The sequence below is a fragment of the Lepisosteus oculatus genome, chromosome 11 (assembly GCF_040954835.1).
Source record: "Lepisosteus oculatus isolate fLepOcu1 chromosome 11, fLepOcu1.hap2, whole genome shotgun sequence".
Lineage (NCBI taxonomy): Eukaryota > Metazoa > Chordata > Actinopteri > Semionotiformes > Lepisosteidae > Lepisosteus > Lepisosteus oculatus.
The window spans coordinates 37877270-37896418 of NC_090706.1; positions in this window are offsets into that span (position 1 = coordinate 37877270).

Here is a 19149-nt window from a genome sequence, read left to right on the forward strand (position 1 = left end):
GATTTTACTTTTTACTCACATATTTTACAAACACTTCACAAATATAATTAGAGGCAAACAGTCATTAATGAATTGGTCAGAACTTTTTAATCATCTTGATAGAGATAAAGCCGACAGGTAAAGTGACTATAATTGAACATATAATATCGTTCCTTTGGATAATTAAATACTGAGCTGAAAACACATGATTTCATAAAAAATACCAGGTGCTATGTGTTTGAGTAGACTGAGAATTATGAAATGTTCCTCTTCAAAAACCAGTAGTGTCATCAAAGAAACCAGGAAACCAGTTCACTGGGGGATAGACCAGATCTCGCAAGGCTGTCACGATGGCCTAAAACCATCAGACCTATCTAATCCATCTGCATTTTCAGACCACAGTAGCTACAGTAGCACAATTCCATGAACAACTGTATCAGCAGAGTGACAATGGCTTGCCAACTGCATGACACGAAAAGCTCAGAGGCCATTCAGGGGTAGTGCTGACAACTGAGAGATGAAAACATCAGCTTTCAGGAGACCAAACAACATCTATGAGCATCTGAAAATCATGTTATCAGAGAGAGTGGTGGAGTGCTTCACTCACCTGTGAATGACATTTTCCACTTCACAGACATGATAGAACACAACTTACATGCAGACATTGTGGTGAGTATTCCACTGACGTGCACTGATCAAACCAATCTGCTGGGAGGTTGAAGTGGGGAAGAATTTGCACAAATGTGTCTTCAGAGCAGATAAGGACAACCTTGCTGCTCAGCGACACATTGATGAGCAACCATCCTACAGCACTCTATCCCAGGGCTAATCAGATCCATACATCACCTCTGCCAGCAAGATACTAATGCTCGGGGAGATCATACCTCATGCTAAATTTGTCATACTGTATTTTCATCCTGGCAGTGTCATGTCATGATATTTACTGTGTACTGTGATGGTGTTTAATAGCTATGTTTAAAATATTTGTTAATATCCATTAGACCTAAGCATTGAATTTCTTTTCTGCATCAAAATACAGTTCAGACATTATCAGAATGTTAAACTGTATACACTGTTAAAAAAAATCTGTCAAAGTGCACCCCCCTCTGGTCGTTTTCTCTGTATCTTCCCTTATTAGCATTCAGATGCTTTGAAGCCTCTTAGGGGACATAATGTCAGCTATCCTTTGGCAGTGTTGGCTCGGCACACTTAGAATGATTGTGCAGTACACGGGGAACAGCTTAAGCTTGACACAATATGCAGATAAAGAATATTTAAAGCTTTGGAAGCTGACGAACATATATAACAGACTGCATTTTAATTCAGTAAAAACGTGGCATAATGTGGTCTTACTGAATCAGTACTATATCAGCAGCCCTAAAATAACTCACATTGAATTAAAGTCCTTCATTTTAAAAATCCCCCAAATTATACTGATAGATTTATGCAGAACTGTTATTTTACATTCCCCACCCCTGTCTCTTTCTCAAGCTCTGCATAACACTACAATCAAAGTATTTTATCTTTACATTTCTATTCAATATTTATAAACCTGGTTATCCAAGCAGGACTAATATCTCATTTTAGCAGAGAAATGTCATGCACTGTCACAATTATATTAGCAGCAGCCTTGGAAGAAGCGACAGTTGTGCTGAAAGTCAAGAAACGAACAAAGAGCTGACTCGGGTTTAGACTCTGGATATGAATCAAATGAGTCACAGGGACAGATAGTGTCAAATGTGAGGTTGACTGACATGCAAAGATCTGTCAATTTGAATAGTGCTGAAAGAAACAGTGGTCATCAATTGTAGGCAACAGAAATAAAATTATCTTCATGTTCCAAATTTAGAAAAAAAAGTTTTTTTTCCAGGGGTTCAAATTGCTGTGTAATCTTCAAAGAGCCTACTTTATATGCTTTAGTAAGTAATGTAAAAGAAAAAAAAAACAGAGAAATGTTCTTTCAATTTGCCGAGAGACCTATCTAAAATGAGACTCCTAGAGAGATTAAAGGAACACCAAATGTTTTCGTATTCAAGAATGCGCTTAGAAATGACTTTTTTATGACTTCTGCCCAGTGCTTTCAATGCAATTACCTTTTTTTACATACCTGGAAGGAAGCATTTTGGTAAATGACAAATTTAAGCCTCAAACAGAGAGCATGTAAACCAATATTTATTTGAAACCAATTAACACATGAATGAATCCAGTGCTGATTAATTTGCAGTTTCAAGTACAACCGGAGTGCACAGCCAGGCATGGCTTAAATTTAAAAACAGAATCGTTTTAAAATATTTATCAAGAAAACCAAAAGCCAATTGATCAGCAAAAAGGGAGAGAAACTTAATAAAAACACAGAGTCTCAAGGCCAAAAAGAAATGAAGCAGTGCAATACAGATACCAAATCCTCAAAAAAAGCACACACTTACTGTACATAATACAAGTAGGATAATTTACTTTTTGTATTAAGTATAAGAAAAGAACATGTGGCCCAATATGAGAAGTCATAGCTGTAGCTTTTAGAAAATACTATGCATGACGTAAAATTCAAGGCAAAGAAAAAGTGTATCATTAAAGCTACATAAAGCAGTGGATGGCAGCCCACAGTAATGTTTCCTTCTCTCAGCTGGGAGTCCTTTGTGTGCAAGTTGATTGCTAGCAGATTGAATTTGTATTGATAGTGAATATAATTCTCACAGCAAGAATCACCTATTTGACAGTGATGACTGAAAACTGCCACTATGCCTTTTTTCCACAAGTACAAAATAATCTCTTTTAAATGAAAAGGAACACATGGCACCTCTGCACCAAATCAAAGAAGATCAGAATTTCTTAACCCCCTCTGTTAATGTTTGTCACAGGAAAAGGGAGTACCAAGAAAACAAATATTGGGTGCACAAACCAGGAGAGCTATTCTGTCAAAGACTACAAACCTCCTTGTCTGCATGATAGCTAATTGAATTAATTTAGATGAAAACCTCATTTTCTACATATATTTACTCTTACGTATGTTCAGAACTCAGGTCCAACACAATAACTACATTATTTGGTTACTACTTTGGAAGCTGACATTCACATTTCCCTGGAAAACCCTTTCCTCTTACTGTGTTAATGGCTTCTATAAGTACTGTAACATGACATATACTTCAAATGTTACTATCTGTCCTCCAGTGACTACAGTACTTTACAGTACAGTACAGTACATACATGTTAAAAATAAAGAATGAAATAGTCATAAAAAATACATGAGTAATAAAAAATGAAAACATGTGGTTTAAATGGATTTTAAGAGAAAAGATTAATTTGAAGATAATGAGCACCTTTTATGAATGTGCTTCATACATATATCCCTGTTAGGAAATTTAATAAGAAAAATTTCATCTGGTTTCATTAATATTTTAATTCAAGGCTTGGTGATTTTTCATACACTTCATAGTCTTTTTTTAACAAGTTGCCTCCTCTGTCAGTGCCATCCCATAGGGCACCGGAGTGATTCAGTCTCCCAAAGGTGCGTCTTCAGTAGCTATGTGCTACTAAAAAGGAAAATGAAGTTTCATTTTTTGGCCTTACTGAGCAGAAATTTAAGCTTATTTTTATGTCACTCCAAGCAATGCTTGGTAATACACAGCTGGTGTGGAGTCAATACAGATTCTTTAGAATAATCCGTGTTTCTGTAATTAACTCAGTTGGTTTACACAAAAGCTCCAAATCTGCCAGAATGATGCAGCATTATAAACTGACACAGTGGGTTTGGACTCTTGAGGCAGAGATACAACACATCAACAGTTGGAGACCATTTTTCTGTTGCATTTCATCTTTTCTATTCAACATAAAAGATTTGTGTGATTCCTTCCAGTGGTCTTTCTTGCAGTGTGAATGAATTATGAGAATATAAAGATTTGTTGGTATAAATCCCCAAGCCAGGGATACAACAGTCTCTGCATGAAGAAATGAAATGACCTACAGAACCACGGAATGTAGGTCCAGATAACTGAGACATTGGAGTGTCAGTGGCTTTGTTGGTTTAAGGTAGAGTTCTCCCCATGAAGGCACAGTGATACATGAACTCTCCGGTTTGTTTGACTTCATGTCAGCTCATTGTCTTATATGAACGCTTTTCCATCATGCATTATGATTCTTTAAGACAATCAGTTTACTGTACTGCATGAAGTCTTCAACAAAAGACTTTTAGGAACAATCAGTCTAGGATTCATTGCCTAATATACAAGTCTAAGTAGGACAAAGCAAGAAATTAAATGCATTTATGCTGCTTTTGATCTACCTATCATTGCTCCTGTTGTTTTGATATTTAGGCCTTTTTTATTTTTATACTGCTCCCTGTAAACCAATGATGGACCAATTCAAATAAGCAAGAGCATATTAAATATTGCATAGCAGAAAACCATATTTTAATTATATTTATTGCACTACAGAATAAACCACTGTTAGTGTATCAACTTTTTTTTCATTGAATACTTAGTACAGTACATTTGTTCATTTAATAACACATGGATAGAGCTTAATGCTGTATATTTTTTGCATTTTGGTTTATAATATGAGGCAAAACTCTGGCATCCTATCAGTTAAAACAGGGGATGGTATATGTAGAGTATGCTATTTTAAATTCATCTCTAGGTCTGAATGAGCTTTAAAATCTGTCACGATTGTCATCCCTCCTCTTAAGGGCACTCTGGCTCTTTCATATTTTAGTTGATGATGTGCACCTGCCTCCTGTTTTGTCTCACTATCTAAGCCTGGCACCTCGGTAATCCCTACAAGCGTCTGGTCTCGTTATCTTGTTTTCGACTCCCTGTTCCTGTTCCGGATCCCGTTCCGGATTTAACCTTGTTTGTCTTGTCTTGGATGGATCCCCTGGTTCCTGGTTTTTGGACTATGCCCCGTATTCCCCCTTGGACTGTCTGAACTTGTCTTCCCTTGCCACACCCCCGAGCACCGGATCACCATCGTCACCAGACCCCCTGTCTCTCAACCTATCCAGATACTCTACGTCTTTTCCCCGTTGTCTTTCTCCACTTACTTACGGATTATACAGTCTGCATAGGGTCCTGAACAATGTTACAAAATCAATTTTATTTTTAAATTGCCTCTTGACTAATAAGGTCATAGTTATTTTATCTATGCTGTTTCTAAATTAAAATCATACTGTCTTATTCAGCTCAATGTGTGAAAAGAAAACTTTTAGCATTATAGAAAGCCAAGGTAGAATATAATGAGCATATTCATACGCTATATAATAGGCCTTCGTATGTAAGCATTAATTTACATCTCCATCTGGCAACAGTTACTAAAACAAAATTATTTTACAAATTGATTCTGATGGTCTTTAGTAGAGATATGAACATGCATCATTCACCAAAATCATTTTATAAGCAGCATAATGAGTGGAAGTAATTTGTTTATGAAAATACATCTTTCAGAAGGGAATATATATTTAAAAGATTTAGAAAATTGGATGAACATATAACAAGGGTTAAAAAATCAATTGCAGGACCAGTTCCCAAATTACAGAACTGCATTTTAAAGTGATACTGACCTACACCATTTTTCAGAAGGTCCCATGGAACTGTGCTTGACAACATACCTTGGCAAACGAAAAGAAGGATTAACTACCCTATGTTAAGAAACCAAACTTTAAATTTAAGTGTATACCCCTGAAATCTATCATATTGTCTAAGCCCGGAACAGCCGCTGATGCTGCAGATGGAAATCATTAATAAACATTAACAAAAGCTCTGCTATCAAATGCTTTGGAGCTGCTGCATGGTGCACCAACCTGTTTGATCTTTTACTCAACCAGGAAGTGCAACATTCCAATGAAATAAGTGCAGTATCTGCTTCCCAGGACCGGACTGTGCAGGACCTCTATTTATATCCTTCCCCATCCTTTCATTCCCTTACAAAAATGTGGGAGTTTGGGCTGAGCCTCACCTCATACAATGCTAGAGAATGCTGCACCCCATACCTCTCTCAGTGCTTAGCACTTTCCTGCAAGAATTCAGCCTCTGTCTGGGAAATATCTGCGTCCTGCCACACCATTTCTTCCATCGGTGATCCACTCTCACTTTCACAATATGTTCTGTGGAGAGATATTGAACCTCCCAAATGGCGCCTCATGTTGTTTTGAGATACAAAATACGACATGTACTGTAGCTCATTTGTGTTTTTCCACAAGTTAACTGCACTAATTATAGGCCTAATTAGGCCCATTATTAACAACAACAATAATAAACAACAACAACAATAATAATAATACTGTAGATGCAGTTCTTTTTCAAAACATTAATGCAAAAGCAGTATTCACTATTTTCTTCTTTGCCTGTGGACCAATCTGGATTTCAAACCCCCTTAGCAGTTGCCTCCAGAACAAGTATTTGGTACAGCCTCATGTGAAGGCCAGGCTTTGACAGCCATCTGAGAACACTGATTGAGTTACAGCTAATTAACAGATTCATACTGGAAATGTGGTGGAAAAGTGATGCGAGAGGCATACAGGAGTAACAGAAAACTTCATCCCCCATCGTGCAAAAGAACCTAATGTAATACCAGCTGACTTACAGTGATATATAAGGAATAATGAAACGAAATTGAAGTAACACAGTCTTCAGTCTACACCTTTGGTGTCACGCCCTCTGCAGCCAGAGGGCGCTCCTTCTCTGTCCTGTCCCTAGTTTCCGGTCTGCTGTCCTTCCTGTCCCTGTCTTTCCCTTGGGCTATATATTTCCGGGTCTTGCACTCTGTCATGGCTTAGCATTGATGTTCGGATGTCCTGAGACCCGCCTAGCACCAGGGCGCCCCACGTCCGCTACCTGAGGGCATAGGTTTCTATACGGCACTCCTGAACTCTTTGCACTATGAGCCCGGGCCATTTTCCCGTCTCGCCGCTACGCATATGGATCTTTTTCTGCTCCTGCTTCCCTCGGATAGTCCCTTTGGACTTTCATGACATTTGGTTCAGGTAATTCCGTGTATTCTTGTCCTACCAATTGCGAGCATGGACTAATGTTTTCATTACCTTAATGCACTTGTAGTTTACACTTACAGTACTGCAGTTGTCTTCTGCAATCAGCCTGCTTTAAAGTTTATTAAACCCATTGTGACTTTGGGATGCCTCAGCCATGATTTAATCAAAAATACTCCAGTGCATTGTGTTCAACAGAAATCATCTTTAGCTGTTAGCTTTGTCCTTTTTATTTTGTCTTTGCTGTATTATACAGTATGTGGATAAATGTACTAATCCTGTGTTAGGGATCCAGTTCAAAGAAATGTAATTTTCTTTGTGCTTAGCACAGGACCCCACCAGCTTTCAGCTTTCATATTGAAAGCAAACTTTAATGAACTTTTGGTTTTATTGATGAAAAATACATATCTCTCAGAATAGCACCAGAAATTTGATAACGGACATGTAGAAAGGTTGAACTACAGTTGATACACTTTGTACTGTATAAAGTATGTATTATTTGTAGACTTTATTTATGTTATTTTTTCAGCTCAAAGCTGTCTCTCCTACTGTATTTGTGTATGTTTTACGAAATTAACAGATTTTCTCTCTTATCACATTTTTTTTCTCTTTTCCCATGGCCAACATTTTTCAAAAGACATAGAAACGTTCGCCAAAGTTTCACAGCCAGGAGATGCTTAAGATGAAGCATCCCTGAGTAACACTAACATGTTGAGCAAAAAAAATAAATATTATTTGTTAATGGCCTATTAATTATTGGCAAGAGCCAACATTTATAGTTTCATTAGCTCAGGGAGAGCTGAGAAGCCACAGAGGTAGCTTAATTTAATTTTGATTAGCGTGACCAGATCATACTGGGCACTCTGTTAATCTTGACGAAAGGATTATTACTTTGCAGATTATTTGAATTCCCAGGACATCTTAAAAACTTCTAGGCTGCTCACTTGGTGTTTATTTTATATGGAGAGTAGAAAGATTTAATTTTATAACAGAAAAGCAAAACAAGCAAGAAAAGAACCAAGAGTACAGTAAAACAGAGAATGCATCTTGACAATCTGTTAAAGATAATTTTCAGTATACTAAAATATTTGTTTTGTTTAACATTTCAGTTATTGTTATTAGAAGCAGAAATTTATATTCCTTCCCAGGAGTTTTTCATGAACTTCTGTTTTAGCTATCCTCATGAAGCTTGTTCCAGGCAGTTGCTCATTTTTCTAGGAGATATCTTTCTTGATAATGTCTTGTCTCCTGAGATCTTTCCCAGTGTTCCTTTAGCCCAATGATTTCTTTAGTCTTTTTGAAATGTGTCCTGCTGCCTGTCATTTTAATTTCTTCCTGAAGATAAAAACTTACTATCATGACCTTACACATACATTTTGTTTTCTGTCTACTTTGGTCTAATTCCAATAAATGAATGTTCCATGCTTCTGTGAGTTATTTATATTTTTTTGTAGTTTTTGTACTCAACATTTGTTTTTATTATTTATACTACTACTAATAATATTTATTTATGTAGCACATTTCATTACAGCAAATCTCAATTTACTTCACAAAAAAAGCTAAAAGATTAAAAGAGAAGTCAAGGAACTTACAAATTGCTAAGAAGGAAAAAGATAGGATAATTAGACAGTTATAGTACTGGAAGTTGATAGGCTTGCTGGTAGACAAGAGTATTAAGATTTCTTTTACGTATTGTCTGAGATAATCAGGGACGCTATTCTACATGCAAAGAGGATAGAAGGAAAATGCATCGATATCCATAGTACTGGGGACCTGCAGTAGATTAAACTGACCTGATCCTACAGACCAGACCTTACAGACAGATCAGTAAGGTAGACAGAACCTTTGCCTTTTAGGACCTTGAAAAACAGCAGCAGTACTTTAAAATCCACTATCTGGTGAACAGGGAGCCAATGGAGTTTTGCTAGAACAGCGGTGATGTGGTCAGATTTCTGGTGAGAGCCCTGTCAACACTGTTCTGGAGAGGTTGTAACGTAATGAATGTGCTTGAGGGTAGATCACAGAGTGTTACAATAGTTCAGGCAAGAATAAACTTTTCAATATCTTTAAACTTGAGAGAAGATCTAAACTTGAATATTTTTTAAATGGAAATTTGAAGACTTACAGATGTTTTTTTTTTTATATGATCTGAAAAAATTAGAGAAATATCTAACTTCATACCCAAATTGCTGATCACCGAAGAAGGTTAATAGTGATGGTTAATAGTTAGTAGTGATGGTGATCTGATTAGGTGTCCCAAACAGCATAGCCTAAGTTTTGGCCCTATTAAGGATAAGTAAATTGTGCTTCCATGTCCTGGTCTCCTACAGAGACCTTAATTTTGAAAGACAGTGGACATATCAGGTATGGTGTCTTATTAGTGAAAGACCCTTTTAGCCCATGTCCGCCTGGAATTTCCTCCCCTAAACATTTTGTTATATCTCTCCTGCAGGACATAGCAGGAGCCTGGTTCAGGTCTTAAATTGAAGCTAACCCCTTTGGCTTTGAGTGTAAACAGTCACATTTCTTACATTTCTTAATGTGTCCACTCAGCAGACAAACATAGAAAAAAAAACAAAAAAACAACAGGCAGAAATGTTGTTTTGATCTTCAGAGGTCAGAATTTTCACTTCTAGACCTGTCAGGGTCCTGGGAATGATTTTTCTTAGAACGTGGCTGATCCGTCCATGTCCAGCATTAAGAGGTTGTTAATATACAGCGGCATGTTATCTGCATGGCTGTGAAACTCAATGCCCCAGTGCCGCATGATCTGACCCAGAGGGAGCATGTAAATGAAGAACAAAATTGGCCCCAGTACTGACCCCTATGGGACACCGCAGATCACTGGCTCCATCATTGATCTTGTTACCCCAGCAGCTCTTGCAGTCTGACATAGTTCCTCAATGTTCGCAGAAGAATGTTGTGTCAAAAATGTTGTGTCCAAGGCTACCGAGAGATCAGCAGCCATTTGTAGATCATTAGAAACTCTCTCAGGGGCAGTCTCTTTGCTGTGTAACGGTCTGAAAGCTCACTGTGAAATTTTGAAGAGATGGTAGGAACTCATATGAAACTGTAGCCGAGTAGCTACTGCCTTCTCAGGAACCTTTGAAAATGTACCTACAGCATATATTTCTTTACCAATCCCAGTGTTAACGTAAGTCACGTGACATGGAAACATAAAAACGATGACAAAAAAAAGGGGGCCATTTGACCCATCAGGCCTGTTCAATAGTGGGTGAGATCCAAGGATCCAGCTTTTTATTGTAGGAAGCCAGGGTATCAGCTTCAACACATGGCCGGGTATTTCCACAACCCTTTCGGTGAAGAAATGTCTAGTGTTCTTTGTTTTAAATGTGATTCTGCATAATCTTAACTCAATCTTTCTGTTTATATGAAGTTGACCCCGAAATAATCATAAATGTGGTTGCCTTTTCTATGTCATGTTTCATTATTTTTTCTGCACCTGTAGCCTGCTGTGTAATTTAGTGATACTTCAGTATACGAAATTTCTCACTAACTTTAAGTTACTTGTTTTGCTTAGTTCACACGGCAGAGAACAGAAAACAGAAAACAAACGTAATACAAAGCAAAGAAAGACCACAAGACAAAAAAATACCTGTAGATTTAGCTCTCCATAGAAGAGAATACAGCTTTAAATCAGCTATTAATATGTAATGCAAATTGCTTGCAATTCTGGTTTCCTTCACCTGGATGCTACATCTTAAATGACGGTGATTTAGACAGGAATTAATACAAGCTATGACATTCTTCTTTGATACATTAGGGTTCTTAATATTCCCGTCACCATTTGCACAGTCGTGTAGATGGAAGCCACATTTGGAAACATGACAGTGCCGTGTGTGTGTCTCTGAGAAGCCAGCCTCAAATCAAAATGAATGGCATTTTACTAGCAAAGAACGGCATGAGCGAGGCACATCCTGCATAAAATTATAATAGCATTACTCATCAAGACTGAGAAATGTGCTGAAATATATTTTGGTACTGTACTCTATCGTACCCAAGATAAATATACCATTTTGCAAACACCTCTGTAGATCTTTTCCCAATCTTCTTGAAATTCAGAGGTTGCACAGAAGCGAATGAGATTGTGAGTTTTACAGTGAAGGGCGGCAGGGATGTTCTTGGACCTTCCGTGTGTCAATCCCTTTGTATATGTTCTTGCTTTCAGTTCCATTTCACGTCTGACCAAAGAAAGCTCTGTAACTTGTGACCTGTCATTGCTGCGTAAAACATGCAGTACACACACTGTTTCTGTAGAGGTGCACACATAAAACACAATACCTTCTTCCGTATGCAAATGTCAGTGATAAACAAGACAGGAAATTAAGCTTTTAACATCCTCATAATTGTCTGCCTCACGTTCTCACTCTTAGGAGCTGATGCTCTCATCCGATTTCCACTTGTTGATGCACTAGTCAGTTTTGAAGAGCATCTAGTGATATTCACTTTTCAAAATTGTTTACAAGGTCCCTGCTGAACATCAATCCTGCCCCATAGGTATAACAAAACTTTAAAAAAATCATTTAAACCTTTCCATCGGTGGGTCTACCAAGAAAAACACTAAATATAATGCCTTGAAATATAGACTCTAAAAACAATTAATTAATCCGCAGAGGCTCCTGTGTTTTATTAAGTTCTATGGAACACTTCTCCATTGTGTCTCTAATTACAATTGGATAGACCACAGGGACTTTCTTGAACCATGTCATGTAACACTTTTCATTGAAAATGAGTCAACAACAAAAGCACTATCAAAGCTGTAAGAGACCAGAATCCAGCCCAGCATGGCTGCCTGATACTGAATCAATACTAAACAGAGTCTGATAAATGAAGACTCAGGAATCATATGAAACATGAAAAATGGCACTCAATAGTCTGCTTTTAGATCCCTCTTGAGAAAAGCAGGATCATTTTTGTAGAGTCAAAGAGCCAATATCCAGCAGCTGGTTATTTTATTTAACTGCAAAGCTGTCTTATTATTCAATTATTATTCACCTATTTTGCACTGTTTTTATTTCTTAACACTCTGTACAGGGGAGACAACACGCCGGTGTTTCTTATGCCCATCCAAAAGAACACCCTGTCACATGTGCAAGGCCATTTCACATTTGAGCAAGGAAGAACAAAATGTACATACAAAAAGTCAACAAAGGGAAGATAGGATCATAATGATTCAGCACTAACATTTTCATACCAGTCGCGTTTTGTTGCGTTAATTGTGTGTGTGAAGATACATCAACATCTGCAAGCAACCCTAATGTACTGTTCTGATCTCCTGTATCCATTTTCTGTTTTATCCAATACAGGATCAAGGGGGAGCCTGTGCGTAACTCACAATGGGCACTAAGCAAGGTACACCCTGGATGGGATGGCAGTTCGTCGACCCAAACACACACACTCACACTATGGCCAGTTTTACAAAAGCCAATCAACCTACAAGTATGTCTTTGGATTAGGAAAGGAAACAGAAGTACCCAAAGCAAACCCACGTGAACACAGGGCGATTACTTAAACTCCACACAGATAGCACCCCAGAAAGCAAGCCCAGGGCCCAAAGCTGCAAAGCTGCAAATCGAACCACTGTGCTACCCAGATACATTTTTTTTTATCTAGTAGTTTATTCTTCAAAAAATAATGCAAAAATATTACACATCTAAACAGTTTACCATAGAGTATAAAGATCTTCAATGAGAAAGATGCATAAAGAAAAGGAAATATACTGCTTTGCTGCTGAAGATTGGTATTAGCGCATAAAAACAGATTTGAAAGCTGCTGGAAGAAAGACAGTTTCAAAGTGATTTGGAAGGGGTTTCTTTTTAGACATTATAGCCAGCAGGGAACCAACAGTTTTTAAATGACTGCCGATTACACGTGGGGGATAAGCAGTGGCCAAAGGGACTGAGCTTCTGGACCTTCAACACCACAAATAAGACTCTTATAGCCAGAGAAAAAGGAAGAGACCTACTAGCGAGGCTCAGCTGATAATCCCTTAGCCCTAAATGGGCTGCTCCAGCTCGTCTATATCTGCATTACCGTGTCTTCTCAGATGGTCCTTGAGTGATATCAGGCTGCTGTGGTTCTGGTCTGAAATACCACCTCTCGCTGTGCGCAATGATTTCAAGCCTGGGGGGAGACAGACTAAGCTTTTTTTCACAATCCCACTTCAAAAAAAGGCTAGACAGAGACAGTCCCCAAAAGAGGAGGCACATGGGGCACAGGGGATTGATTGAACGGCACAGAAAATAAAATCTAATTATTGGACAGGTGAGGCCCTGTGAAGTTGCTCTTTCATTTATTTTACATGTTCTCTGGGTGGTACGTTTTCACCCTTTTTTCTAATATCGATCCTATGAAGATGAAACACGGTAAGTAAAGTTTTTTTTTTCTTTTTATATCAATACGCAAGAGGTGTTTTTTTCTTTTTAATCTTTCAGAAGTACCATCAGAAGTGATGGTGACATTGCCTGTGCTAGTAACACAGACCATAATTAAACTCCTTTCATACAAACTGTACTGTATATCATGCACATTTCATTTAAACCCAGATGACAAGAGAACTATTATACAATGTATAACTTATAATTCCTTTGTCCTGATTACCTAAAAAAAAGGGAAAACAAAGTTGGCCATAACATTTGATAGATTTTCTCTTACTATTTTATTTTCTGTTACTATTTTACAGAACTTTTCACAATGTCTTGGTAAATTATGTATCAAATACACAACCTATTTCATCCTGAATTCTTTGCACTTCTCGCATATTTTCAATTGAAAAAAATGCTTCTAGTTCAGGCGTTTCATTTCTGTTCTCTCTGACCTCTTAGACAACCTGAATAAATGCTAACTGCGCCATCAACACAGTTACTTCTTCACCATTAATAGTGAAACACGAGGTACAAGTGAAAGCTATGTTGAAGTGCATTAAAATCTGAGGCACTTTTTTTATAAATGGTTGTGGAAGTCTGGGACAAACTACTTAGCCATGTTATTGAAGCACAAACTCTGGCTTCTTCTATAAAGGAACAGCTGGATGTAATCCTCTGATCAATTTTCTACTAACTACCAGACAGGCTAATGGCCTCCTCTCGCTTTTAACCATTCTTGTGTACTTTAACATTTTCTCCCAACTCGATTCTATGGTCCATTCAGTCTCATAAAAGAACAAATGTGCAGTTTTTCTCTCTAATTTTCAAGTTAATGTGCTTGGTCGAATTTGGATCATTACCTCCTTAACTTATTTCAACTCAGGTATCTGCAGTGGTACAGGACAAGGTTAAATCCTAACTAAATCAACACTTCAATGCACCTACACAACTCTGTTTGTGAGCAGGTCACTGTCTCTACACAAATACAAATTGTCATCAGGCACTAGTTTGTACAGTAGTTTGTAATTGGCAGGCCCAAGTTATTTGGCTGCAAGTATTTGTACAAACTAAAGTGAGTGTCTGTAAGTGTAGTCTTCCTTTATACTGTAACTTCCTTCATGTGGTCTTCAGATTTAGCTGTATAACAAAACTAAAAGTTTGTACATTCTAAACTGTTTTCACCATTTCAAATTCTGTTCTTTCAAGGTTAATGAAGTCCAACAAACTTTAATAAGCTTACCCTTTATCACCTGTTTTTTAATTACATGGAGTGTCAACTTTGTCATCAACAGCTAAAGCTGTTGATATGCATACAGTATGTCATGATAAGCAAAGCAGGCTCCTGTCCTCAGACTGGCAAAATGCTGCCCTGATAGTCCTCTGCAGAGCTTTCTTACCTTTGTCCTCAGAAATATGTTTAGCTGGGGAATTCAAAACGTAGTGCACAGGTTCATACATAAACAAAAAAAAAACAATCCTGGAAACACTGAAAGAGAGATTGCATTTCTCTGTTTTTTAAATAAATGTACACTAAAACACCTACTGTATGTAAAGAATGTTCTATTTTGAGATGGGAACAACAGAATGGCGCATTTAGTAGTAGATCTAGGGTGTTCAATGCTATCATTTCAAATATTGATTTTTCTCCTCTTACTTTCTGTCTATAGCAGAATTACATCCTTACAGGAAAGAGGTGCTCATTATAAAGGAAGCTCAAAAGACCTCACCAAATGCCTTGCTAAAACTGCTCTATGTCCCCAGTGTCATTGTTATCTAGAAGTTTGTGTTTTCTTGGTAACCATGTCCACCCAGCTGACTATGGGTAAAGTCACAAAAGAGAGGGCCTGCTAAAGGCAGGGCTGCTTCTCACTGTATCGTATTATAACACCCTTTGGACGTTCAGATTCAACAGGACTGTTTACTTGTTTTTTTTTTATCAAGCTCAAGAAGTTTATTTGCCCTCTGGCCAGCTCCAGGGTGTTAATATTTTCGACTTGTTTAAAGTATTATTAGCCCTTCCTGGCAGTAACACTGATAACTTTGCAACCCAAGGCTTTAAACATCATTTTAAAACAATCATCAAAAAATCTAGAAGCAAAGCCAATCATGAAACAGTGTCCTTTGACAATCACATAAATCATGCACGATATTACTTGGAACCATAACAGACTGAGGGGGCATATTTGGCCTTGAGGTAAAAGCATGTTGATACCATTATTGTAATCAGAATTTCATCTTCACTTCAACCATGCACAAACTTTTCTGTAATTATGTTTGCTTTTCTACATAAAAACAGAAAGAAAACAGGACTGTTTTAGCTCTCAGCAGACACTGTATGCACTGCATTTTTTCTGCTATTAGCAAAAAGTGTATCAGTGCATTTGAGCATCAAAGCTACTGTACAACTCCCAGCAGAAGCTGAGAATTCACAGCAGCAATCAGGCAGAAGGTTACAGGACAAGAAGGTAAAAGGGTCACTATTCTCCAATCTCTCAGTCCCAGCCTTCGGTATACTGTATTCAACTGGTCCCTAACCTGGCAATTGTGATGTAGCTAACCTCCGCCCTTCCACTAAATAAAATAATAACAACATTTAAAGTATACTAAAGAATTAGGAAATGAATAATTAACTGACTTCAAGTTAAAAAAGACCATTTAAAATGCATTTTTTAGGGAATTCTGTTTTTTCATATTTCACAAATGCCCTGAATCTATTGGTTTTGTATAAATAAAACAAACCTTGCTGATGTGTGATTTTCAACAATACAAACGTTGATTTTGCCCATGGATTAAAAAGTGGTACCTGAGCACAGCAAATAACATCAGAACATAATTTACAGACATACTGTATCTGTGCTATTGAACCAAGATACAATTAATTTGATACCCTGCTCCTGGGAATGTGCTAAAAAAATCAGTTTTTTGCAAATTATTTTAGAAATGTTAGTTATTGCAAATGATCGAAAAATAAATAGGGAATTAAACAAAATGGAAAGATGCAGTGATGGTATTAGCATTCTGGAGCTATCAAAAGAGAAATATAATTAAATGTTTAAGTAAATATTGCAGAAAACCCATCTCCCTAATGCAAAACTCAGTAAGCAGTCCAGAAAAATAAATGTGAAACTGTGAGACTACTGCCATACAATAGGATTGCTTGAATCACCACACAGTTCAGTACTGGAACAAAATGAAATGTGCTCACAATGAAATTAAATATAGCACCCTACAGGGTGCCATCACTTAGTAAATGAGGATTGATGCACTGGGAACTGTGTACATGATTTACAACAGCACACTTTATAAATGAGAAAAAAAGGCCTGTGAGTTGTTTTTTTATTAAGAAACCCTGAACTTAGCCCATGATGTTCTTGAAAATCATATGCGTTATAATAATGTGCTTTAGATAAAAGGAACACACACACATGCCAATAGAGTTTCGTAGCTATTATCAAAATGTAAAAAATATATTAAAAAAGAAATAATTACATAGACTTAAGGGAAACCACAACCCATAATAAAATAATGTTGCGCAAGGACTCACAAGGACAATCAGCCAGGACTATAGAAACCTAATTAAGCTAGATATCACTGTTTGTACAATTTGTCATGCTTTGTTCTAACTACTCTGGGCATTAAATGAACAGCCAATGAGATAGATTTGAGAACAAATAGATTTTTAGGACGGCAACTGCACATTATTTATCTTATCTGACACTCCAGAACTTGCTTTTCAAAGTAAAATAACATTTGTAGTTCTCCATCCTGAGAAAGACTTAAAATCTGTGAGGTTGACTAGCAATGTTTGGTATATGCAAACATATTAAATATGGTGCTTGGCTAATACTTGTAAATCATACATATGGTGAACATGTAGACATTTATCTATATTACTCTGTGCACAGGTACTGTACAAATTGCAGCAATAAAGGCATAGGAATCTATAGGGTGATACTTCAAATTAAGTGTTCTCACTAAACACATTAATGTGCAGTTCGTAATTAGTCAATCCTTATTTCATATTTCATCAGCTTGAATTAACTTTTAATACACACTCAGTGGGATGCTAATACACGGCCCCTTGCTCACCTCCAGAAATATAATTTTTTGTAGTAATTATTAAAATATATTATAGGAGGTTTTTAATAAGAAAAATTCATAATTTGTATTTCTCCCCTGGGTAAAAAATGGAACAAAATTAGTCACAGCTATGGCTGCTTAAATCATTTGATATAAGCCAATCTGCCCTCTGTGGAAGCATTATGAGAGAGTGGAAGAACTCTACAACAGCTTCCACCTGTAATTTTACTGCACATTTTGCGTGGAATTTAGACATCCAGCATACTGTACTTACAGTACGGAAGTTATTTTTCAACAGTATAATGCCTCCTAATTTTGCACACTCAAAATACATTTCTAAAGATTTTTTATGTTGCATTGAGATAGACTGTGATCATTTCATTTCAGTTTCCTTAGTGTCTGTAATTGGTGTACCACTGTTCTCATTTGCAAAGGTGCAAACCTTTATTTTTCATCATGTGAAGAAAGCAGACCCTCAGTTCTAATGGATAATTATGGCCATTTATAGACATTTATAGACAGTATCTGCATATCTTGTACCTCTTTTATCTATAGGGGCTGCTGCATTGTTGCATTGTATTTGCACATAAATAACTACAGTACAGTACAAGTAAATTGTCCTTCTGTTTTATTTCTCAGCTGCTGAAACTAGGGCAGACCTCTCTATCAGAGCAAGATGCACATGATGAGTTTAGAAGCTTTGTGCTATAGTGCAACATTCTTTTCACACTTCAGTTCTTGCTCCATGTAAAATCCACCTAATTCTCCAAAAACTATGTTGAAGTAAAAATGCAGCAATTTCATTATTCAGTCTCTTGGTCCTCTCTAGCTAGATCTGCAGTATGGAAAACTCTTCAATTAGAGTTTAAAACATGAAACCCAAAACTGTAGAAAATCACTATGACATTTCATGATTGTCAATCTCAATCTGAAGGGTGCTCATCTCTTTTTCCAGTGAAAGGGTTAAAAAATGTTTGGTTTTCCAGTGGAATCCAAAATGCTTTTGGATCTAGTGACCCAGGACAGAACAGTCTCTAATTCCAGGTGAAACAACATTCAGAACCCGATTAAAAATGTATGTGGTGGTTTAAAGTAATTCCTTAGGAGAAGCTGTCATTTTTTGTTTAATAAGTGCTGCAGTAAAGCTACTTGATTCCCTGTATTGTCAAAGACCAAAGACAAATCTGTTTGTACTTACAGTACATACAGTAGCTACCCTTATGAAAGATGTTCACAGTTTGTATCATGTTTATCACCACTTGTCTATGAGTTGCTTTGTTTTTAAAATGATGTGTCAGCAGCATTACCATCCTGTAGATTGATCTTGTCTCACCTCAGAAGATAAGCAAGACTGGAGCTGGTCAGAACTGGGATGGGAGGCCTCCAAGGAAGACCAGGTTAGTGTTGTACAGTATGTGGAGTTGGTGGACCAGAAGGAGACACTCTTCCTTCAGGAGCAGTATTGCCAAAGAAATACACTGGTATTGTGACTGCATAAGAGCCATATAGGGCTTTGAGTACAACTGGGATGGAAAACACAATTATAATTCAAAAAATGATTATTTCCCACATCTGTGTTTTTGCAATAGGTCACCACAGAAGGGTGTAAAGGATGTTTTGGAAACCAAAATGATGTTTTCTTTGCTTCACGTTTCAGCAGCCCTTCTTATGCCATCCTGACTCATGCTCTATAGTACCCCTGGTTCTGCAACAGGGGAGCATGGGCCA